Below are 26,931 nucleotides of genomic sequence, written 5' to 3' on the forward strand. Positions count from 1 at the left end.
GGACACCAGGCACCCAGAAAGGCAGCCCATTGTCTTCAAAAGGAGGTAGAACAAAATATAAAAGATAAAAAGAGAGAGAAAAGAGTTAGGGATGGAGACCTGTCCCAGGAAGGGAGTCGTGAAAGAGGAGAAGTTTCCAAATATCAGGAAACCCTCTCATGGATGGGTCTGTGGGGGAATTTTGGATTCTCAGAGGGCAACATAGCCAGGAGGAAAAAAAACCCCACAGATTACCTGCCTAACCACAACTCCCAGCAGAGAAGTAGCCTGAGGGCTCGCAACCGCCCCCAGCAAACGGGGTCTGAACAGGGAGGCGCGGGCTGCATTGCTTAAGATAAGGACTGGGCCTGAATGCCCTGAGGGCCATCTGAGGGAACTAACTTGAGATAGCAACCCAGACTGTGGGATGGCCAGAGAGAGGGAAAAAAGAGAGAGAAAGAGAGAATAACTTTCCTGAGAAAAGCTCTAACCTAAGGCACTGCCAGGCCTGTTCACAGAACAAAGGACTGATTGAATACCAGAGGAGAGCTAGCTGGCTGCAGACTGGCCCATCCCCAGCTGGCCGGAGGCAGAGAGGCAGGAGGGTAATGGCCAGAGCTGGAGGGCGAGGAGCAATCTTGGCCCCAGAGATGGCATCCTCTACCAAACTGCAAGCAGGCTCCTAGTTGCTAACCAAGTCTTCCTGGGATCCTGGACGGTTGACATCTGCCAGGAGGGTCACAGCCAGAGATCAGCTCCCCAGAGGAGACACACGGCACACCTGAGATGGCACTCCTGCTTGCACCCAGGAAACCGAGTGGCTGGGACGGGGGAGGTGATAAGATGCACCGCCCACATGGGGAGAGTGCGCTCGCCAAGCACCTGGTTGCCTGAGCTGCTCGGACCTGGGAAGGGCACAAAACACAGGCCCAACCAAGTCTATGCCTTTGTGGAATACACGAGAACCTGAACCTGAGCAGCTTAGACCTGGGAAGTGCATGCAACCCAGGGCCTGCTTTAGCCAGTTCCCCTGCAGAGCAACCTGTAGCTTGAGTAGTGTAGACCAGGAAAGAACACACGCCGTGAGTTGGGGAAAAGCCAGTGTGGCCCAGACACTATGAGCACTCCCCACACATGCCAGTGATATTTGTTTGCAGTGTTCCTCCCCCGCCACAGCAAGACTGAACAAGTGAGCCTAAATAAGTGACCACCCCCACTGCCTCTGTCAGGGCGGAAATTAGACACTGAAGAGACTTGCAAACAGAATAAGTCAAAATAAATAGAGGGAACTGCTTTGGAAGTGACAGGTGCAACAGATTAAAACCCTGTAGTTAGCACCGACTACATTGGAAGGGGCCTATAGACCTCGAAAAGTAAAAGCTGGAACAAGGAACTATCTGAAACTGAACTGACCCCACAATGGCCACAACAGCTCCAGAGAAATTCCTAGATATATTTTACTATTATCATTCTTTTAATTTTAATTTTTTTATTTTAAGTCCTTTATTACTCCTTTAATTTTCATTTTTATAACCTATTATTACCTTGCAAAAAAAAAAAAACCATTTTTAAAGGAAGTTTCATATATATTTTTTATAATTTTTATGATTTTTTTTAATATTATATTTTTGAGAGTCTAATCTCTATCTAGATTTTTAATCTTTGCTTTTTGGTATTTGTTATCAATTTTGTACCTTTAAGAATCCAATCTTTAGTACCCATTTTTACTTAGGAGTGTGATTACTGGCTTGATTGCCCTCTCCCTCTTTTTGACTCTCCTTTTTCTCCCCCAGGTCACCTCTATCTCCTCCCTCCCCCTTCTCTTCTCTACTTAACTCTGTGAATCTCTTTAGGTATTCCAGGCTGTGGAGAACACTTAGGGAACTGATTACTGGATAGATCTGTCTCTCTCCTTTTGACTCTCCCTCTTCTCCTTCTGGTCACCTCTACCTCCTTCCTCCCTCTCCTCTTCTCTTCTCTTCTCTACATAACTCTGTGAACCTCTCTGGGTGTTCCAGGCTGTAGAGAGCACATAGGGAATTGATTACTAGCTAGATTGCTCTCGCCCCTTTTGATTCCCCCTCTTCTCCTCCTGGTCACCTCTATCTCACTTCTCCCTCTTCTCTTCTCCATGTAACTCTGCGAACCTCTCTGGGTGTCCCTCACTGTGGAGAATCTTTTCTACATTAATCCAGATGTTTTATCATCAGTGCTGCATGGATGGAGAAATCCTGAGGCTACTGTAAGAATACGACTGAAAACCAGAGGCAGGAGGCTTAAATCCAAAACTTGAGAAGACCAGAAAACTCCTGACTACAGGGAACATTAATCGACAAGAGCCCATCCAAAAGCCTCCATACCTACACTAAACCAAGCTCCACTCAAGAGCCAACAAGTTCCAGAGCAAGACATACCAGACTAATTCTCCAGCAATGCAGGAACATAGCCCTGAGCATTAATATACAGGCTGCCCAAAGTCACACCAAACCCATAGATACCTCAAAACTCATGACTGGACACTTCATTACACTCCAGAGAGAAGAGATCCAGCTCCACCAACCAGAACACTGACACAAGCTTCCCTAACCAGGAAACCTTGACAAGCCACTTGTCCAACCCCATCCACAGGGAGGAACCTCCACAATAAAGAGGAACCATAAACTTCCAGCATACAGAAAGGCCACCCCCAAACATAGCAATCTAAACAAGATGAAAAGACAGAAATATTCAGCAGGTAAAGGAAAATAATAAATGCCCACCAAACCAAACAAAAGAGGAGGAAATAAGGAGTCTACCTGAAAAAAAAATTCAGAATAATGAAGAAGAATGATAGTAAAAATGATCCAAAATCTTGAAAACAAAATGGAGTTACAGATAAATAGTCTGGAGACAAGGATTGAGAAAATGCAAGAAATGTTTAACAAGGACCTAGAAGAAATAAAAAAGAGTTAATCAATAATGAATAATGCAATAACTGAGATCAAAAACACTCTGGAGGGAAACAACAGTAGAATAACTGAGGAAGAAGATAGGATAAGTGACCTGAAAGACAGAATGGTAGAAATAAATGAAGCAGAGAGGAAAAAAGAAAAAAGAATTAAAAGAAATGAGGACAACCTCAGAGACCTGTGGGACAATGTCAAACGCCCCAACATTCGAATCATAGGAGTCCCTGAAGAAGAAGATCATAAGAAAGGCCATGAGAAAATACTTGAGGAAATAATAGTTGAAAAGTTCCCTAAAATGGGGAAGGAAATAGCCACCCAAGTCCAAGAAACCCAGAGAATCCCAAACAGGATAAACCCAAGGCCAAACACCCCAAGACACATATTAATCAAATTAATGAAGATCAAACACAAAGAACAAATATTAAAAGCAGCAAGGGAAAAACAACAAATAACACACAAGGAGACTCCCATAAAGATAACAGTTGATCTTTCAGTAGAAACTCTTCAGGCCAGAAGGGAATGGCAGGATATACTTAAAGTGATGAAAGAGAAAAACCTACAACCCAGATTACTGTACCCAGCAAGGATCTCATTCAAATATGAAGGAGAAATCAAAAGCTTTACAGACAAGCAAAAGCTGAGAGAATTCAGCACCACCAAACCAGCTCTTCAGCAAATGCTAAATGATCTTTTCTAGACAGGAAACCCAGAAAAGGTTTATAAACTCGAACCCAAAACAACAAAGTAAATGGCAATGGGATCATACTTATCAATAATTACCTTAAATGTAAATGGGTTGAATGCCTCAACCAAAAGACAAAGACTGGCTGAATGGGTACAAAAACAAGACCACTGTATATACTGTCTACAAGAGACCCACCTCAAAACAGGGGACACATACAGACTGAAAGTGAAGGGGTGGAAAAAGATATTTCATGCAAATGGAGACCAAAAGAAAGCAGGAGTACCAATACCCATATCAGAGAAAATAGACTTTGAAATAAAGGCTCTGAAAAGAGACGAAGAAGGACACTACTTAATGATCAAAGGGTCAATCCAAGAAGAAGATATAACAATTATAAATATATATGCACCCAACATAGGAGTACCAGAATATGTAAGACAAATGCTAACAAGTATGAAAGGGGAAATTAACAGTAACACAATCATAGTGAGAGACTTTAATACCCCACTGACACCTATGGATAGGTCAACTAAACAGAAAATTAGCAACGAAACACAAACTTTAAATTCTACAATGCACCAGTTAGACCTAATTGATATCTATAGGACATTTCATCCCAAAACAATGAATTTCACCTTTTACCTCAAGTGCACATGGGTATTTCTCCAGGATAGATCACATCCTGAGCCATAATTTAGCCTTGGTAAATTCAAAAATATTGAAATCATTTCAAGAATCTTTTCTGATAACAATGTGCTAAGATTAGATGTCAGCTACAGGAAAAAAGATGTTCAACCTGGTTTTAGAAAAGGCAGAGGAACCAGAGATCATTATGCCAACATCCACTGGATCATAGAAAAAGCAAGAGAGTTCCAGAAAAAAACACCTATTTCTGCTTTTTTGACTATGCCAAAGCCTTTTGACTGTGTGGATCACAATAAACTGTGGAAAATTCTGAAAGAGATGGGAATACCAGACCACCTGACCTGCCTCTTGAGAAACCTATATGCAGGTCAGAAAGCAACAGTAAGAACTAGATATGGAACAACACACTGGTTCCAAATAGGAAAAGGAGAAGGTCAAGGCTGTATACTGTCACCTTGCTTATTTAACTTCTATACAGAGTACATCATGAGAAATGCTGGACTGGATGAAGCACAAGCTGGAATCAAGATTGCTGGGAGAAATATCAATAACCTCAGATATGCAGATGACACCACCCTTATGGCAGAAAGTGAAGAGGAACTAAAAAGCCTCTTGAGGAAAGTGAAAGAGGAAAGTGAAAAAGTTGGCTTAAAACCCAACATTCAGAAAACGAAAATGATGGCATCTGGTCCCATCACTTCATGGGAAATAGATGGGGAAACAGTGGAAACAGTGGCTGACTTTATTTTTTGGGGCTCCAAAATCACTGCAGATGGTGACTGCAGCCATGAAATTAAAAGACGCTTACTCCTTGGAAGGAAAGTTATGACCAACCTAGATAGCATATTCAAAAGCAGAGACATTACTTTGCCAACAAAGGTCCATCTAGTCAAGGCTATGGTTTTTCCTGTGGTCATGTATGGATGTGAGAGTTGGACTGTGAAGAAAGCTGAGCACCGAAGCATTGATGCTTTTGAACTGTGGTGTTGGAGAAGACTCTTGAGAGTCCCTTAGACTGCAAGGAGATCCAACCAGTCCATCCTAAAGGAGACCAGTATTGGGTGTTCTTTGGAAGGAATGATACTAAAGCTGAAACTCCAGTAGTTTGGCCACCTCATATGAAGAGCTGACTCATTGGAAAAAACTCTGATGCTGGGAGGGATTGGGGGCAGGAGGAGAAGGAGACGACAGAGGATGAGATGGCTGGATATGGCATCACTGACTCGATGGACGTGAGTTTGAGTAAACTCCAGAGTTGGTGATGGACAGGGAGCCCTGGCGTGCTGCAATTAATGAGGTCACAAAGAGTCAGACACGACTGAGCGACTAAACTGAACAGAATTGAACTGACAAGGAAAAAAAACTATTAAAAATACAAATACATGGAGGCTAGACAACACACTTCTGAATACCAACAAATCACAGAAGAAATCAAAAATCAAAATATGTAGAGAAATGAATGATAATGAAAATACAACAACCCCAAACCTATTCAGTTCAATTCAGTCCTGTTCGACTCTTTGCAACCCCATGAATCGCAACACGCCACGCCTCCCTGTACATCACCGACTCCAGGAGTTCACTCAAACTCATGTCCATCGAGTCAGTGATGCCATCCAGCCATCTCATCCTCTGTCATCCCCTTCTCCTCCTGCCCCAAATCCCTCCCAGCATCAGTCTTTTCCAATGAGTCAACTCTTCGCATGAAGTGGCCAAAGTACTGGAGTTTCAGCTTTAGCATCATTCCTTCCAAAGAAATCCCAGAGCTGATCTCCTTCAGAATGGACTGGTTGGATCTCCTTGCAGTCCAAGGGACTCTCAAGAGTCTTCTCCAACACCACATTTCAAAATAATCAATTCTTCGGTGCTCAGCCTTCTTCACAGTCCAACTCTCATATCCATACATGACCACAGGAAAAACTACAGCCATGACTCGATGAAACTTTGTTAGCAAAGTAATGTCTCTGATTTTGAATATGCTATCTAGGTTGGACATAACTTTCCTTCCAAGGAGTAAGCGTCTTTTAATTTCATGGCTGTAGTCACCACCTGCAGTGATTTTGGAGCCCCCCAAATAAAGTCTGACACTGTTTCCACTGTTTCCCCATCTATTTCCCATAAAGTGATGGGGCTGGATGCCATGATCTTCGTTTTCTGAATGTTGAGTTTTAAGCCAACTTTTTCACTCTCCTCTTTCACTTTCATCAAGAGGCTTTTTAGTTCCTCTTCACTTTCTGCTCTAAGGGTGGTGTCATCTGCATATTTGAAGTTATTGATATTTCTCCTGGCAATCTTGATTCCAGTTTGTGCTTCTTTCAGTCCAGCATTTCTCATGATGTACTCTGCATATAAGTTAAATAAGCAGGGTGACAGTATACAGCCTTGACCTACTCCTTTTCCTTTTGGAACCAGTGTGTTGTTCCATACCCAGTTCTAACTGTTGCTTTCTGACCTGCATATAGGTTTCTCAAGAGGACAGGTCAGGTGGTCTGGTACTCCCATCTCTTTCAGAATGTCCCACAGTTTATTATGATCCACACAGTCAAAGGCTTTGGCATAGTCCATAAAGCAGAAATAGATGTTTTTCTGGAACTCTCTTGCTTTTTTGATGATCCAGCAGATGTTGGCAATTTGATCTCTGGTTCCTCTGCCTTTTCTAAAATCAGCTTGAACATCAGGAATTTCATGGTTCGCATATTGCTGAAGCCTGGCTTGGAGAATTTTGAGCATTACTTTACTAGCATGTGAGATGAGTGCAATTGTGCGGTAGTTTGAGCATTCTTTGGCATTGCCTTTCTTTGGGATTGGAATGAAAACTGACCTTTTCCAGTCCTGTGGCCACTGCTGTTTTCCAAATTTGCTGGCATATTGAGTGCAGCACTTTCACAGCATCATCTTTCAGGATTTGAAATAGCTCAACTGGAATTCCATCACCTCCACTAGCTTTGATCGTAGTGATGCTTTCTAAGGCCCACTGGACTTCACATTCCAGGATGTCTGGCTGTAGGTCAGTGATCACACCATCGTGATTATCTGGATCGTGGAGATCTTTTTTGTACAGTTCTTCTCTGTATTCTTGCCACCTCTTCTTGATATCTTCTGTTTCTGTTAGGTCCATACCATTTCTGTCCTTTATCGAGCCCATCTTTGCATGAAATGTTCCCTTGGTATCTCTAATTTTCTTGAAGAGATCCCTAGTCTTTCCCATTCTGTTGTTTTCCTCTATTTCTTTGCATTGATCGCTGAGGAAGGCTTTCTTATCTCTTCTTGCTATTCTTGGAACTCTGCATTCAGATGCTTATATCTTTCCTTTGCTCCTTTGCTTTTCACTTCTCTTCTTTTCACAGCTATTTGTAAGGCCTCCCCAGACAGCCATTTTGCTTTTTTGCATTTCTTTTCCATGGGGATGGTCTTGATCCCTGTCTCCTGTACAATGTCACGAACCTCATTCCATAGCTCATCAGGCACTCTATCAGATCTAGGCCCTTAAATCTATTTCTCACTTCCACTGTATAATCATAAGGGATTTGATTTAGGTCATACCTGAATGGTCTAGTGGTTTTCCCTACTTTCTTCAATTTAAGTCTGAATTTGGTAATAAGGATTCATGATCTGAGCCACAGTCAGCTCCCGGTCTTGTTTTTGTTGACTGTATAGAGCTTCTCCATCTTTGGCTGCAAAGAATATAATCAAGCTGATTTCGGTGTTGACCATCTGGTGATGTCCATGTGTAGAGTCTTCTCTTGTGTTGTTGGAAGAGGGTGTTTGTTATGACCAGTGCATTTTCCTGGCAAAACTCTATTAGTCTTTGCCCTGCTTCATTCTGTATTCCAAGGCCAAATTTGCCTTTTACTCCAGGTATTTCTTGACTTCCTAATTTTGCATTCCAGTCCCCTATAACGAAAAGGACATCTTTTTTGGGTGTTAATTCTAAAAGGTCTTGTAGGTCTTCATAGAACCATCCAACTTCAGCTTCTTCAGCGTTACTGGTTGGGGCATAGACTTGGATTACTGTGATATTGAATGGTTTGCCTTGGAAAGGAACAGAGATCATTCTGTCATTTTTGAGATTGCATCCAAGTACTGCATTTCGGACTCTTTTGTTCACCATGATGGCTACTCCATTTCTTCTGAGGGATTCCTGCCCGCAGTAGTAGATATAATGGTCATCTGAGTTAAATTCACCCATTCCAGTCCATTTGAGTTCGCTGATTCCTAGAATGTCAACATTCACTCTTACCATCTGTTGTTTGACCACTTCCAATTTGCCTTGATTCATGGACCTGACATTCCAGGTTCCTATGCAATATTGCTCTTTACGGTATCGGACCTTGCTTCAATCACCAGTCACATCCACAGCTTGGTATTCTTTTTGCTTTGGCTCCATCCCTTCATTCTTTCTGGAGTTATTTCTCCACTGATCTCCAGTAGCATATTGGGCAACTACTGACCTGAGGAGTTTCTCTTTCAGTATCCTATCATTTAGCTTTTTCATACTGTTCATGGGGTTCTCAAGGCAAGAATACTGAAGTGGTTTGCCATTCCCTTCTCCAGCGGACCACATTCTGTCAGATCTCTCCACCATGACCCTCCCGTCTTGAGTTGCCCCAGGGGCATGGCTTAGTTTCATTGAGTTAGACAAGGCTGTGGTCCTAGTGTGATTAGATTGACTAGTTTTCTGTGAGTATGGTTTCAGTGTGTCTGCCCTCTGATGCCCTCTTGCAACACCTACCATCTTACTTGGGTTTCTCTTACCTTGGGCGTGGGGTATCTTGTCAAGGCTGCTCCAGCAAAGCACAGCTGCTGCTCCTTACCCTGGACGAGGGATATCTCCTCACTGCTGCCCTTCCTGACCTTCAACGTGGAACAGCTCCTCTAGGCCCTCCTGGGCCCGCCTGCGCAGCCACGGCTCCTTGGACGTGGGATAGCGCCTCCCAGCCGCCGCCCCTGGCCTCCGGCATAGGGGCGTGGGGTAGCTCCTCCTGGCCACCACCCCTGACCTCGGACACGGGGTAGCTCCTCCAGGCCGCTGCCCCTGACCTTGGACATGGGGTAACTCCTCTTGGCCTCAGTCTTTCGGGCATGGGGTCCTCTTGGCTTCTGCCCCTGACCTCGGACATGGGGTAGCTCCTCTCCGCCGCGCTTAGTGCGCCGGTCGCAGCCGCCCGTGCTTAGTGTGCTGGTCGCAGAATTAATCCCGCTTCCGTCCAGTCAGCTGCTGCTGCTGCTGCTGCTAAGTCGCTTCAGTCGTGTCCGACTCTGTGCGACCCCAGAGACGGCGGCCCACCAGGCTCCCCCATCCCTGGGATTCTCCAGGCAAGAACACTGGAGTGGGTGTTGCCATTTCCATCTCCAATGCATGCAAGTGAAAAGTGAAAGTGAACTCACTCAGTTGGGTCCGACGAATTCCTGCCAATCTTCTTTGGTGGAACTAAAGTCTTCTGTCTGCTGTCTACACTGCTCTTCCATCCAATAGACCTATGGGACTCAGTAAAAGTAGTGCTAAACGGAAGGTTCCTAACAATACAAGCTTACCTAAAGAAACAAGAGAAAAGTCAAATAAATAACCTACCTCTACACCTAAAGCAACTAGAAAAGGATGAAATGAAGAACTCTAGGGTTAGTAGAAGGAAAGAACTCATAAAAATTAGGGCAGAAATCAATGAAAAAGAAACAAAGGAGACCATAGCAAAAATCAACAAAGCTAAAAGCTGGGTCTTTGAGAAGATAAATAAAATAAACAAACCATTAACCGGATTCATCAAGAAAAAAAGGGAGAAGAATCAAGTCAACAAAATTAGAAATGAAAATGGAGAAATCACAGCAGACCACACAGAAATATAAAGGATCATGAGACTACTGTCAGCAACTATATGCCAATAAAATGGGCAATTTGGAAGAAATGGACAAATTCTTAGAAAAGTATAACCTTCCAAAACTGAACCAGGAAGAAATAGAAAACCTTAACAGACCCATCACAAGCATGGAAATTGAAACTGTAATCAGAAATCTTCCAGCAAACAAAAGCCCAGGACCAGACGGCTTCACAGCTGAATTCTACCAAAAATTTAGATAAGTGCTAACACCTATCCTACTCAAACTCTTCCAGAAAATTATAGAGGAAGGTAAGCTTCCAAACTCATTCTATAAGGCCATCGTCACCCTAATACCAAAACCAGATTAAGATGCCACACACACACACACACACAAACTACAGGCCAATATCACTGATGAACATAGATGCAAAAATCCTTAACAAAATTCTAGCAAAGAGAATCCAACAACATATTAAAAAGATCATATATCAGACAAAGTGGGCTTATCCTAGGGATGCAAATATTCTTCAATATCCATAAATCAATCAGTGTGATACACCACATTAACAAATTGAAATATAAAAAACATATGATTACCTCAATAGGTGCAGAGAAAGCCTTTGACAAAATTCAACATCCATTTATGATTAAAAAAAAAAAAAAAACCCTCCAGAAAGCAGGAATAGAAGGAACATACCTCAGCATAATAAAAGCCACATATCATAAACCCACAGCAAACATTATCCTCAATGGTGAAAAATTGAAAACATTTCCCCTAGAGTCAGGAACAAGACAAGGGTGCCCACTCTCACCACTATTATTCAACATAGTTTTGGAAGTTTTAGCCACAGCAATCAGAGAAGAAAAAGAAATAAAAGGAAACCAGATTGGAAAAGAAGAAGTAAAACTCCCACTGTTTGCAGATGACATGATCCTCTACATAGAAAATTCTAAAGACTCCACCAGAAAATTACTAGAGCTAATCAATGAGTATAGTAAAGTTGCAGGATATAAAATTAACACACAGAAATCCCTTGCATTCCTATACACTAATAATGAGAAAACAGAGAAATTAAGGAAACAATTCCATTCACCATTGCAACAAAAAGAATAAAATACTTAGGAATATGTCTACCCAAAGAAACAAAAGACCTATATGTAGAAAACTATAAAACACTGATGGAAAAAATCAAAGAAGACACAAATAGATGGAGAAATATACCATGTTCATGTATCAGAAGAATCAACATAGTGAAAATGAGTATACTACCCAAAGCAATCTATAGAATCAGTGCAATCCCTATCAAGCTACCAATGGTATTTCTCAGAGAACTAGAATAAATAAATTCACAAGTTGTGTGGAAATACAAAAAACCTCGAATAGCGAAAGCAGTCTTGAGAAAGAAGAATGGAACTGGAGGAATTAACCTGTCCAACTTCAGGCTATACTACAAAGCAACAGTCATCAAGACACTATGTTACTGGCACAAAGACAGAAATATAGATCCATGGAATGAAATAGAAAGCCCAGAGATAAATCCACACACCTATGGACACCTTATCTTTGACAAAGGAGGCAAGAATATACAGTGGAGAAAAGACAATCTCTTTAACAAGTGGTGCTGGGAAAACTGGTCAACCACTTATAAAAGAATGAAACTAAAACACTTTCTAACACCATGCACAAAAATAAACTCAAAATAGATTAAAGATCTAAACGTAAGACCAGAAAGTATAAAACTCTTAGAGGAAAACATAGACAAAACACTCTCTGACACAAATCACAGCAGGATCCTCAATGACCCACCTCCCAGAGTAATGGAAATAAAAGCAAAAATAAACAAATGGGACCTAATTAAACTTAAAAGCTTTTGCACAACAAAGGAAACTATAAGTAAGGTGAAAAGACAGCCTTCAGAATGGGAGAAAATAAGAGTAAATGAAGCAACTGACAAATAATTAATCTCAAAAATATACAAGCAACTCCTACAGCTCAATTCCAGAAAAATAAACGACCCAATCAAAAAATGAGCCAAAGAACTAAACAGACATTTCTCCAAAGAAGACATACAGATGCCTAACAAACACATGAAAAGATGCTCAGCACCACTCATTATCAGAGAAATGCAAATCAAACCCACAATGAGGTACCATTTCATGCCAGTCAGAATGGCCGCAATTCAAAAGCCTACAAGCAATAAATGCTGGAGAGGGTGTGGAGAAAAGGGAACCCTCTTACACTGTTGGTGGGAATGCAAACTAGTACAGCCACTATGGAGAACAGTGTGGAGATTCCTTAAAAAACTGGAAATAGAACTGCCATATGACCCAGCACTCCCACTGCTGAGCATACACACCGAGGAAACCAGAATTGAAAGACACGTGTACCCCAATGTTCATCGCAGGACTGTTTATAATAGCCAGGACATGGAAGCAACCTAGATGTCCATCAGCAGATGAATGGATAAGAAAGCTGTGGTACATATACACAATGGAATATTACTCAGCCATTATAAAGAAGGCATTTGAATCAGTTCTAATGAGATGGATGAAACTGCAGCCTATTATACAGGGTGAAGTAAGCCAGAAAGGAAAACATCAATACAGTATACTAATGCATATATAGAGAATTTAAAAAGATGGTAATGAGGACCCTATGTGTGAGACAGCAAAAGAGACACAGATGTAAAGAACAGCTTTTTGAACTCTGTGGGAAAAGGCGAGGGTGGGATGATTTGAGAGGGTAGCGTTGAAACGTGTATATTATCATATGTGAAGTGGATCACCAGGCCAGGTTCGATGCATGAGACAGGGTGTTCAGGGCTGGTGCACTGGGATGACCCTGGGGGATGAGATGGGGAGGGAGATGGGAGGGGGGGTTCTGGATGGGGAACACATGTGCACCCATGGCTGATTCATGTCGATGTATGGCAAAAACCACTACAATATTGTAAAGTAATTAGCCTCCAATTAAAACAAATAAATAATTTTTAATTGAAAAAAAAAAGAACTCACAGGTATTTTTACTGTGGGGATGATGTTGAGAACATCTAAACATACTTATCAACCCTTCATAAATATCCATAGGAAAGAAAGCCATAATACCAGAAAAAAGCTATGCTTGTTTTGTGCAATAGGCAGGTTTTGAATGTGTACTCTATTTATGTATTTTATTAATTTCTTTCTTTGCTTTGGTGGCTAAGAAACTCAAAGCTAAATCTGCTCCTTACCTTCAGCAGCTGTGTAAGAACTTTTGTAAATTTTACTTTGGCTTTATTTTACTCTTCCTCCCATACTCCCCTTCACTTTAACTCTTTTATCTACTTTATCCCATTTAATTTTATGTATTTTATCTGTTGTCTCAAATTCTTTTCAGATATAGGTATGTGGGAATAAGTTAATAAATAAATTAAACATTTAATATAAGGATCTGTTCAGGAAGGATGGTCTTTTAATCGTAACTTTCTGACTTGTCCATACCTTTTGTTTTCCTTTTTCTTCTACTAAGTAAAAATTTCCCCCCAGAGACAAGTTATCAAATGTAAAAAATGCACAGTATGATTGATGTCATTTAGAAAACCATACAGATTATTTAATTAATACATAATTGCTTTATTTAAATGATATACAGGATACTACAGTTGATTAACTGGTTCTTTTTTCTTATTAATTTTACTAAATGAAGTAGCTGTTAATAAAATATTCAGGAGGTCAAGTCAACATTCATGAAGCATCATATTTTACCTGTAAAGCTTTGTTGTCAGTTATCAAACATAAATAGAGTGAAAAAATGAGTCTAAGAAAAATAATTTAAAAGCTATCCACATGGTAATTTATGTTAGACATTTAAACAAACCCTAACTATCCATGTCAGTAATAAATGACATATAAATACTTAAAAATTCTTTACTGTGTTTCCCCTCCAAAACTATCTTCTGGAGAGTTTTAAACCTATTGAACATTTTTCTAGACCTAAGTGCCTCAGATCACCTACTTCTTTTCCATTTCACTCCCTGGGCTGCTCAGAATGGGTGCTTTGGTCCTGTAATTTTCAGGCTGTAGCTTTTAATTCATACAAAATTGTCTTCAAACAATGTCGGAGCTTGAGCTGTCTTATGCAGTTATATCTCTTTCTTCCCTTGGGGGAGCTTCAATCTGTGATCCTCTGGGTAACCCAGATGAAAGGCTTTTCTGCAAGTCTCTAAATCTGTTTTAAGATCCTAAATTTAAGAACAGGATTCATGGAAAAACTGATCCAAGATATCTGTTTGGATGATGTTTCTAACAGCCAAAGAAAGGATAATGAGCATTCAGTTTCTCTATTTGGGACCAAGACTATCCTGATCTCATTCCCTTTTTCTGTGCATCATTTGAAACTGAGAGACAAAAAAGGGTGGAAATGGGTCAACGGAAGCCCTTTTCCCAACTATCGCCCTGAACAGGGATATATTTGACAAACTATGAATGAAGGTGTGCCCTTAACAAGCTTCCCAGGTGGCGCTAGTGGTAAAGAACCTGCCTGCCAATGCAGGAGACATTAAGAGATGTGAGTTAAATCCCTGGGTTGGGAAGATCCCCTGGAGGAGAGCATGGCAACCCACTCCAGAATTCTTCCCTGGAGAATTCCAGGGACAGAGGAGCCTGGCAGGTTACAGTCCACAGGGATACAAAGAGTTGGACACGACTAAAGCAACTTAGCACACACACATGTGCCCTAACATTTTGCTAAGTGAGATGTGAGCTTTGAAATTCAGGAGTGATAGGGCTAAAGACCTCTCTCTTTACAACAGAAAGGATGTTGAACAGGGTCAGTCAGAGTCCAATCAGGAAAAGAGAAACCACAGCAACTATTTTAACAAAGACAATTTAATGTGGGGAGCTGGTCAAATGGGAAATGGAAGGGATACAGATAAAACAGATACGAACTTCAGGAAGTAGCTTCATTTTTAGTACTAGGGAAACAAAGGGAAGAGATTAGGGTTCTCAAAAAACCTAGACTTGGAGCAAGGGTCCTCAGAACTGCTTGCCTGGTGGTTACCTCTCTAAGGGGCCCAAAAGAAGTAGCAAATACCAATTGCCCGGTCTAAAAGATGATAGTGAACCAACCACTCATTCTAGACATATTCATGGAAATGTTTCTGTGTTGAAACAAATAATTTAATAATTACCTTAATATGTGATCAGACAAAAAAATCTCTTTGATCCTTTCTTCTTATTTGTAATACATGAGTTGAACTAAATGGATTTTATCCTCTTTTAGCTTTTAAATGTTCATGCCTATTAAAATAACTACCTTTCCCCCTGAATCTGATATCTTAAAAGTATTCATAGTCCAAACCCAGCAAACCAGAGATTCTCCTTTAGTTTTGATTTTATTGTTCCCAAATCTTTAGATAACAGAATTTAATTAACTGCAGTGGTATCAGAGATTATGAAGGTGGTGAGTTAAGAAAAGAATACAGGACAACCAAAGAAAGAATCACATTTAATTATCTGGTATAGCAGGCTCTGTACCATTTTCTCCTATTAAGACAATATATTCAGTGTTTAAATAATTGCAGGTATTTGAAAACTTTTCAATAAGATGACTAGAAAGAAAGACACAAAGCTATTTTAAGAATCAATTTCTGAACATTTGAAATAGAAATTCTGGAGAGAGGAGAAATTTCATCAGGGTCCTGATATCATCTGCTTGCTTAGATCATCACTTGTTTGCCTTAAATCACTATTTCTTAAACCTGAGAGCCATGAATATCTGAAACTACATCTGCAGACTCCAGTCGTATCGTGGAATTATCAAAAAATTGGAGAAGAGTTTATCCTGATGACCTAGCAAGAGTCAGTGCAATTTTCTGTATTGTCATGGATGAGTTATTGATTAATTACTTAGTGTCTTTTTGTTGGTGTGGAGGAAGGGACAAAGAGTCAAAGATTACGTCTCCTTTTGCTTTTGTGGATGCTCAGCCAGCTCTCTGTGCTTTGAGTGTGTCAGGTCCACTGATACTAACCAAGAGTGTACTGAGTGGGGAGTGAAAGGAAACATCTGCTCTGCCAGAGTAAGACAAGGATGTGGGTTTACCTTGGAAAGAGGGTTGGATTTATCAAGACTAGAAGGACTGAAGGGTGGAAAGGTTCTGTGGTGATCAGTGCACTGGCCTGATGGAGTTGACTCTGTGGATGCCTGAGGACTGGGCCCTCACACTGTTCCCTTGGTTGGATAGCAAAGGTCCCAGTGGTGAAACTGGCCTCAGTGGGTGTAGACACTGCTCACTGACTCACTGATCTTCATCTGGACCATGTAGACTTGGACAATAAGCATCTCAGCAGTGACATAATGGAATGAACATCAGATCTTCCTCACTTTTACCAAATTATATAAATATTAGGGGTCTTGTACAATTTTAAAGGAAGGGTAGGTCCCCAAACTGACCAATACTGGATTTCCTCCCAACAGGTGCTGTTAACATCTAGGGACATCAGTACATGGACAACAAATTCACACCATAACATGGTACATTACCTGCTGAAGGGAACAGAGTCTAATCTAACAGGTTATTGTAGAAAAAGCTTTTTGCTGAAAGCTTAAAAAAAAAAAACAACTCCATAATTATTTCTAAGCCCATACTATGTGGCTAGTATGATATATTAGGCACTTAAAATTCAAAAATTAATAATAATAATCATATGAGAACATTGTATTTTACAAAATATTTTCAGTGATCATATCTATCATCTTCACAACAATTCTATAAGGTGTCATTGCTCCTCATCTATAGATAAGAAAGCTGAAGCTCAAAAAGTTACTGAAGCTACTTTGCATAGGTTTAAAGTAAATAAACTCATGAGTTAGGTTCTATCAACTGTATGCCTTCAGACCCAATACTATTAAAATCCTTGCTTTACAAATAAGAAAGCTAATGCCCCAAAGAGTGAAATAACATTTCAGAGGCCCCATAACCCCTTGCATGTGGCAGAATCAGGATCTATGACTCTAAATTTCACCACTGTAATAAATTCTAGACACAGAGGTGAAGGGAAAAGCTGTTCTAGGAGAAAGAACAGCTGTGTGAAGGACTGAAGTGAGGAATGTATTCTGCTTCCTCCATCAACTTTTTATTCTCAAAATGTTTTAACTTGGAGACAAGTTAAACAGTTTAATGAACATTCTTCTTTTAGATTCCACTTTTTTTTTTTTTTGGATAGAAAAGTAGGATTTATTGGTGGGAATGAGTAAGGAGAGGACAGAGCCAAGGTTCTCATAAATGTAGGGCCTGCCATTTGTCCAGAGGGTCACAATTAAGGATATATTTGACCCCACAGCCATCCAGGATGAGCTGCTTTTCTGCCACCATGTTTTCAAATTCATCCACATTTAATTTAGTAAATCCCCACTTCTTGGAGATATGGACCTTCTAGCAGCCGGGGAACTTGAGCTTGGCCCTGTGGAAGGTCTGGCTTCAACCACAGGCTCCTTGTTCTGAAGCTTGGTGAAGATGGACATTATGACTTTGCCAGTGTGGGCCCTGGCCACTATGCCCTGGGGCTTTCCAAAGGTACCACACATACCTGTCTGGAGCCTAGACTGGAGACAGCAAGCCAATCGTAATTGTCCACTGGAAAGAGTTGTCTCCAAGGTCCCTTAGGGCCAACTGTATAGGCAACAGGCTGCGTACACCACCAAGAAGGCTGCTCTTTGCAGTCATTGCACACTGGGCACCCATGGGGAAAAGAACACAATCTGCTTTATTGGATGCAAATAGATTCCCACTTTTAACATCTTGCCACGTTTCAAAATAAGTTGCAGATATAATGACATCTCATCTTTGAATATTTCTGACACCACACTTATGGCAGAAAGCAAAGAACTAAAGAGTCTCTTGATGAAAATGAAAGAGGAGAGTGAAAACGTTGGCTTAAAACTCAACATTCAGAAAACTAAGATCATGACATCTGGTCCCATCACTTCATGGCAAATAGATGGGGAAACAGTGGAAACAGTGACAGACTTCATTTTGGGGGGCTTCAAAATCACTGCAGATGGTGACTGCAGCCATGAAATTAAAAGACATTTACTCCTTGGAAGAAAAGCTATGACCAACCTGGACAGCATATTAAAAAGCAGAGACATTACTTTGCCAACAAAGGTCCATCTAGTCAAAGCTATGGTTTTTCCAGTAGTCATGTATGGATGTGAGAATTGGACTATAAAGAAAGCTGAGTGCTAAAGAATTGATGCTTTTGAACTGTGGTGTTGAAGAAGACTCTTGAGAGTCCCTTGGACTGCAAGGAGATCCAACCAGTCCATCCTAAAGTTGATCCAAGGACTGATGCTGAAACTGAAACTCCAATACATTGGCCACCTGATGCAAAGAACGGACTCATTTGAAAAGACCCTGATGCTGGGAAAGATTGAAGGTGGGAGGAAAAGGGGATGACAGAGGATCAGATGGTTGGATGGCATCACCGACTCAATGGACGTGAGTTTGAATAAACTCTGGGAGTGGTGATGGACAGAGAGGCCTGGCGTGCTGTAGTCCATGGGGTCACAAAGAGTCAGACATGACTCAGTGACTGAACTGAACTGTACACCCTCTTAAACTTCTTGTAGAAAATTTGAGCTTGAGTTTTGAAGAACAGGAAGAACATATATTAATAAAAAGAGAAAGGACACATTATTATATTACAACCTTAATCACTACATGATGCTATGATACAGAATGAACCTAACTTTCTCAGGGTCTAATCAAGATAGTGTTTAGGAAGCAACAATTATTTTGCATTTATTTTAATCTGTGTGATTGTATTTCATTTACACACAATGTTGCCTTTGGTTTCCATAATAGCCCTTGGAGATAATTAAGATAGTTATTTTTAAAAGTCAAATGAGGAATTTGAGATGCTACAAAAGTTATTTTTCCCCAGGTCTTTTGGTGAATACGTGAACAAGCCAGGTTTATAATTCTGAAAAATACATTCTTCCAGATTTTTCCAGCTTAAGGAATCCTAAGAACTAGGAATTTTTGGTTCAGTTATGTTTCTAGATGCATGCTCCTTGGATGACTGCTCCCTTTCTTAAACATTTGAGTTTCTGCTGCTGCTGCCACCAAGTTGCTTCAGTTGTGTCCAACTCTGTGCAACCCCATAGACGGCAGCCCACCAGGCTCCCCCGTCCCCAGGATTCTCCAAGCAAGAATACTGGAGTGGGTTGCCATTTCCTTCTCCAATGCATGAAAGTGAAAAGTGAAAGTGAAGTCGCTCAGTCATGTCTGACTCTTAGCAACCCCATGGACTGCAGCCTACCAGGCTCCTCCATCCATGGGATTCTCCAGGCGAGAGTACTGGAGTGGGGTGCCATCGCCTTCTCTGTGAGTTTCTGCTAACTTGTAATATATTTTACGCTGCAGTCCTTGAACTGATGTTATAGCCCTATTGTATGTATGAACTGCATTCTCCCCAGCTCCTATGGCTGTCAATACAATTGGTTCTTGAGATGTCCACAGCCAGCATGACAGACATGATATCCCACCTTTGGATTTTTAACAGTTCTGAGTAGGTCTGTGGATATATGTTTTGTACATATGTGAGAGAAAATTGAACATATATTTCTAAATTTCTGGGTAATTATTTAGAAGTGAATATGAAGCAAGAGAAATCTGTATGTAGGTCAAGAAGCAACAGTTAGAACTTCACATTGAGCAACTGACTGGTTCAAAATTGGGAAAAGAGTATGACAAGGCTGTATATTGTCACCCTGCTTATTTAACTTCAATGCAGATACATCATGTGAAATGCCAGACTGGATGACTCACAAGCTGGAATCAAGATTGCCAAGAGAAAGATCAACAACCTCAGATATGCAGATGATACCACTCTAATGGCAGAAAGCAAAGAGGAACTAAAAGAACCTCTTAATGAGAGTGAAAGAGGAGAGTGAAAAAGCTGGCTTGAAACTCAATATTAAAAAACTAAGATCACGGCATCCAGTCCTATCACTTCATGGCAAATAGAAGGGGAAAAAGTGGAAACACTGGGCTCCAAAATCACTGCAGACTGTGACTGAAGCAATGAAATTAAAAGACACTTGCTGCTTGGAAGGAAAGCTATGACCAACCTAGACAGCATATTGAGACATCATTTTGCCAACAAAGGTACATATAGTCAAAGCTATGGTTTTCCAGTAGTCAGGTAAGGATATGAGAGTTGGACTATAAAGAAAACTGAGCACCAAAGAATTGATGCTTTTGAACTGTGGTGTTGGAGAAGACTCTTGAGAGTCCCCTGGACTGCAAGGAGATCAAAACAGTCAATCCTTAAAGAAATCAGCTTTGAATATTCATTGGAAGGACTGATGCTGAAGATGAAACTCTAATACTTTGGCCACCTGATATGAAGAGCTGACTCATTGGAAAAGACCTGGATGTTGGGAAAGATTGAAGGTGGGAAGTATCAGAGGATGAGATGATTAAGCATCACTGACTCAATGGACTTGAATTTGAGCAAATTCTGGAAGATAGTGGAAGACAGAGGAGCATGGTGTGCTGCAGTCCATAGCGTTGCAAAGAGTTGGACATGACTTAGGGACTGAGCAACAAAACAACAAATGAAGCAACTGCTCAATGAATAATTAGCATACATGAAAATACATTTCAGCATAGGCAGGATGCTTGCCATAAGTTGTTAAACACTTGCCAGAGAATCTGATCTCCTGGGTTCTTACAAAGACTCGGAATGAATAACCTCACATTCCTGCAATTTAACCATTTGTCTTCAAATAAAGAAATAACAAACCTAATGTTTCCTTTCTCATTGCTATAGATATGTGATGAGAAATCAGAATTTTTTTCAGAATTTTCTGAGGACCTGATAAAATAGTACTAAGAAACGTAGCATTCTCCCCATATTCTTTTCTGAATTAGGTAAGAGAAATATAGTTTTGTGGGTTTTTTCATTTATTTTTGGAGGTTTTAGTGAAACTCAGTCCTGGCCATGAGGACCAATGAGCTGAGAGCAGAAAGAGGTAGAGAGAGGTATTGAAATGATCCAGGTTTCCAGAGTTCTCACAATCACAAGTTTTCTAGGTTGTTGTAGACTCTGATAACTCTGATTATGATATGATTCTGGTTATACGATCATAGATTTTGCTAATGCTATACTTGAATGAGATCTACAATCTTTTTTATGTTTGAGAACCATCTGGTTCATTGCTTTGGAGTAAATTAGTTGAAAACTTTTAAACTTGAAAATTCCAAGTTTCACATGAACTTTAGATAGGTAACTTGTTGCTTCAGTGCTTCAGATTGTGGTCATCAGTGTCTGTTTCACTTTTTCTGAACTTTGGTGGTGAATTCCCTGACCTTTGCTCCCTCAGTTCTTCTATCCTTCAGATAAATCCTTATTCTTAAAATAAACCCTTTATTTCTGGAATTTTAAAGTTTCTCTACTTTCATAATGGGCTTCCCTGGCAGCTCAGAGGTTAAAGTGTCTGCCTACAGTGCGGGAGACCTGGGTTCGATCCCTGGGTCAGGAAGATCCCCTGGAGAAGGAAATGGCAACCCACTCCAGTATTCTTGCCTGGAGAATCCCATGGACAGTGGGTTGCAGTCCACAGGGTCGCAAAGAGTCAGACACAACTGAGCGACTTCACTTCACTTCACTTCACTTCACTTCTACTTTCATAACCACATCCAGACTGAATGAGTCTGGTTCCCTGGGTATATGTGTTGGTAGCTGTTGTTTAGTTGGGAAAGAATGTAAATACCAAGAAGAAAAATGCAAGTATTGTAAGTAAGAATGCGGTAGGTAATAAAGTACTGGAGATGACAGGGGAGGTTTTGGTTAAAAGTACTGTTGAATGAGCTATCCTTAAGCAGGAGGAGGAAGGGATATATTCTTAAGACTAGAAACACGAATGATGTTGTATTAGTTTGGTTCCTCTGAGAAGAAGACACCAGAAGGGAACTAAATATGCAAGTTATTTCCTGGGGAAAATGACTGTGAGGGAAAATGAGGGGGAAGCTGGAGGAGGCTTTAGTTCAGGGGAGAACTCTAGTTCAGGTATGACCTCTGTGAAGGAAAGATGGAAGAAAAAAATGATAAGTAGGAAGTGCAGGTACCATTTTGGAATTCTTTATCTAACCTGTTATCACCTGTGGGCACATTCCTCAGAAAGGCCCACCCACACTGCACCTTAGCTGGACCTTACAGCTGCCTAATAGCCACCAGTGCACTGAGGCAGCTACCACTGGGTCTTAAAGCCGTCTGGAGGCCATCCCCACCCACCAGCACCCTGCAGTAGCTACAGCCCAACCACTCCAGAAGGGCACACACAGACCACAGGGGATACCCTTTGATCTCCTGGCTCTGATGGCACTTCTGAGCCCTACAAGACATCCTTTAAATAAGGATAGTCCTTCGAAACTGGGAGACACAGCTGACATACCTAATACATAGAAACAAGCAGAGAATTAGGCAAACAGAGGAGACAGAGGAATACATTCCAATCAAAAGAATAAGACAAAAACTTCGGCAAAAGAGGTAAATGAAATGGAGATAAGCAATGTACCTGATAAAGTGTTCAAAGTATTGGTAATAAAGATGCTCACAAAACTTGGGAAAAGAATGGATGAACAGAATGATAACTTCAGCAAAGAGATAGGAAAAATAAGAAAGTAACAAACCATTTAAAGTTGAACTGAAAAATATATTACAGGGGTTCAGTATCAGAATAGATGAGGCAGAACAAATCAGTGATCTGGAAGGCAAAACAATGTAAGACTTGAGATCATTTCATTCCTTGAAGAAAAAATAAAGGTAGTAACTTCACTGAGATTTGGCTTACTGATGATGTTTGTTTGTTTGTTTTTATCTATCTCCACAGGCAAGAGGAAAAAAAAAAAGAATAAATGGGACTGCATCAAACTAAAAAGTTTCTGCAAAGTGAAAGAAACCATCATCAAAATGAAAAAGTAGCCTACTCAATGGGAGAAGATATTTGCAAATCATGTATCTGATAAGAGGTTAATATTTAAAATATTAATAAAGTACTCATGCTGCTGCTAAGTCACTTCAGTTGTGTCTGAATCTGTGTGACCCCATAGATGGCAGCCCACTAGGCTCCCCCCATCCCTGGGATTCTCCAGGCAAGAACACTGGAGTGGGTTGCCATTTCCTTTTCCAATGCATGAAAGTGAAAAGTGAAAGTGAAGTCACTCAGTCGTGTCCAACCCTCAGCCACCCCATGGACTGCAGCTTTTCAGGCTCCTCTGCCCATGGGATTTTCCAGGCAAGAGTACTGGAGTGGGGTGCCATTGCCTTCTCTGAAAGTACTCATACAATTCAACCAAAAACAAACATTCTGATTAAAAAGTGGAAAGAGAATATGAATAGACATTTTCTATTCCAAATAGAAATGTGAACAATAGACATTTCTTCTGTTCCAAAGAAGATATACAGATGGCCAAGAGACACATGAAAAGATGCTCGACATGTCTAATTATTAGGGAAATGCAATGACATATCACCTCATGCACATTGGAATGGTTATAATGGAAAAGACAAGAAACAGCAAATGTTGGAGAGTATGCAGAGAAAGATGAAGCCTTGTACACTGTCAGTGGGAGTATAAACTGGTGCAACCACTGTAGAAAACAGTATGGAGATGCCTCATAAAATTGAAAATAGAACTATCATATGACCAAGTTATTCTACTTCTTGGTATTTAACTGAAGAACATGAAAATACTAATTAAAAAAGAAATATGCCTTTTTACATTCACTGAAGCATTATTTACAATAGCCAAAATATGATAACAACCTAAGTGCCCATTGATAGATGAACAGATAAAGAAGATGTAGTATGTATATACACATATACATACAATAGAACATTATTCAGCCATAAAAAATGAAATGTTGCCATTTATGATAACCTGGCTACACTTTAAAGATATCATGATAAGATATCTTTATCTTAGATAGAAGAGTCCTCATGCCAAGAGTCCTCTTAGATATTTCTCCATGTGAAATAATTCTGGTGGAGAAAGACAAATACTATATAATTTCACTCATATATGGATTCTAGAAAAAAAAAACAAAAAAACAACAAGGGAACAAAATAAAACAAAAACAAACTGATGAATACAGAGAACACACTAATGGTGACCAGAGGGAAGAGGCAGTTGGGGGTGGGTAGGTGAAATGAATGGAGAAGGTCAATTGTATAGTGAAGGATGATAACTAGACTAGTGGCAGTAATCATTTTGTAGTATATACAGATGTTGAATTATAATGCTGTACACATGAAACATATATGTGTGTGTGTGTGTGTATATATATATATATATATATATATATGCATGTATGTCATACAAAAGCCAAAAAATGAAAAAGACAGATATCAAAATGAATTGTGAGAGAATTAAAGTTTTAAATTATTAGTATTTGAATTAAATCTATCTTACCTAATAAGAATTGGTGTGAATAATTTTTCTCCACTGGACGTATAGCTTCTAAAAGGAAGGAGAAAAACCCTTCTGTGTTTCTAGTCAAGTTGCTGGCAATTTAGGCACAATTTTGGTCATTTTAAACAGGTTCATTCAAACTGACTTAAGTGGGGAACATTTGGAACAATTGTGCTGACAGTTTGAAATAGGTTCTGTCAACACTGAACTGAGTTATTTCAATAGCTTATTTTTTCTCTTTGTGAAGCTAGCCAAAATGAGGGGGTAAGATAGGTCCAGTATTTGCACTGAAGTTAGTCCAATTAGAACTTTGGCAGTAGAACTATAATCTCAGCCAATAGCTGAGTGTTTTAGAGAAGTCTGCACGCAGTCAAGGCATGCACATGCAATGGTTTGGCAATAGGTAGAGGCTGTCCAGAGCATAAGACAGTCTGTGTCCTTTATTCCCTGTGACTTCATAGAATGAAGAATAATTCTTTCACTGGGGGAATTTTTCATGTTCACCAGAAAACTGATGATGTTAAAATTATTAAATGGTATCATGTTCTCTTCAATTTATGCCAGGGCCATACTTTTATCCATATTGAATTGAAAGATTTTAGATTGCTAACTTTAAAAATAGGGGAAAAAACTCTTAGATCTTTCTTCTAGTGAATTCATTCACTACAAAGAGTAGTGATTTAGAACTCCTCATTTTAGAAGAACATAACAATTTTGTTGATTTAATGTACAATTATGGCATGTTGTGAAGACCTTGATCTTGGCCTGTGGAATAACTCTTGAATAGATAATCCAGGCTTAGGAAAATTATAATCTTTACTGACAGTTATTATTGCTTATTTTTTTTTTTTTTGGACCATTTCCAACTGGGTATTTTTTAAAATTAAGTTTTCCTACAGCTGACAAAGGAGAGTAAATTTTACTATTTATTTATTTATTTGGCTGCTCTGGGTCTTAGTTGCGGCATGAGGACTCTTCAGTCTTGGCGGCACAAGGGATCTTTAGTTGCAGCATGTGAGGTCTAGTTCCCTGGCCAGGGATTGAACCTGGGCCCCCTGCATTGGGAGCTTGGAGGCTTAGCCTGTGGACCACAAGGAAGTCCAAAAGAGAGTAAATTTTAGATTTCTATTGTCCAGTATGGCAGCTACTAGCTTACACGGAGCTTTTAACCATTGAAATGTGGCTGGCTCAGATTGAGATGTCCTGTAAGAGTAAAATACACACCAGTTTCAGGTCTTAATACAACAAAACAAAGTAAAATGGTTATTGAGTACATGGATACAAATGTTAAACAACATATACACATGCACTAATTAATTTTAAATATTTTAGCTTTAGGTTTACGTATGTGGCTCACATTACATTTGTTAGATAACATGGCTATAGAGTATTCCACAAGAGAAGATGAAGTATCAGGATTTAGACTGCTACAAGACAAGAAGAAGCTTAAAAAAAAAGCACAGAAAAAGCAGGGTGAGTAGAAATCAGGAAAAGTATGGTGGAAATAAAATAAACATATAAGTAATAATAATAGATGTAGAAGTCTCATGATCTTATAACTGAGTTCACAGACATGTAGATGAGAGAAAAGTGCTTATGAAAGAAGTGTCTTTTTGGTTTTTTACATTATTCTGTGTCGTGTTATAGTTAGTCTTTTCTTATAATGGTAGGGTTACAGACATACTATTCTAGAGATGGGCAGGTGGATAAAAAATTTTAGAATTCAACTAAGGAGAAAAAGATTTCTTTTAAAATCATATTTTATTATGAGAGACAAGGAACTATATAATAGTTAATCATCTTGGTGGTATTATCACTCTGAATAGCTTATTACTACACTCAGGATTTTAAGGTTCTTTCTATTTAATTTCAGAAATTCTATTCCTGGAAGATTAACTTGCAGACTAGTATTCTGAAAAATATGCAAGGAATCGTATGAATAACTGTTGAGTTGAATAAGAGAAAGGATATATGCTCATGTTCAAATTGTGTGTTCCTAAGTTAAACACGCCCATCTGTAGGAGGCAATTTGTAGCTAGCTACCTTGATTAACACTTTCAGTTTTGATCAAAAATCATTCAACACCTGTCATTTTTGCAAGGCTAGAAAGGATTATAATTTACAACAGTAAAAGAGATGATGATTAAAAAAATAACATAAAAAAGAAGCGATGATTTATTTGCTAACTGAAATTTTCATTTGGATTTGATGTGGCAGAATATCTGAAATCATATAAAGAAAATCCACAACCATCAAATCCCTTAAAACCTAGTGGGAAAAGAATGGTGTCTCTTATATAAACATGTTTTATAAACTTAATTAAAAATATATAGTTTAAACATCTAGCCTAGTTATGGCGAAAAGACATTGGAGAATTTTTTTGTTTTGCAATTCTTTGCT

The 26,931-nt window shown here is 39.8% G+C and overlaps 1 non-coding gene across 1 annotated transcript; it reads right to left on the reverse strand.

Moving 5' to 3' along the window:
- Window positions 1-17,694: 17,694 nt before the first annotated feature.
- Window positions 17,695-17,829, reverse strand: LOC147371135 (small nucleolar RNA SNORA70). The gene has a single exon (XR_015166300.1). It is a non-coding gene; the product is annotated as a small nucleolar RNA SNORA70 (small nucleolar RNA).
- Window positions 17,830-26,931: the final 9,102 nt, after the last annotated feature.

Source organism: Bos grunniens, chromosome 6, assembly GCF_055505025.1.
Source record: "Bos grunniens cultivar Pamir isolate PY7600 chromosome 6, Bosgru_T2T1.0, whole genome shotgun sequence".
NCBI classification, from domain to species: domain Eukaryota; kingdom Metazoa; phylum Chordata; class Mammalia; order Artiodactyla; family Bovidae; genus Bos; species Bos grunniens.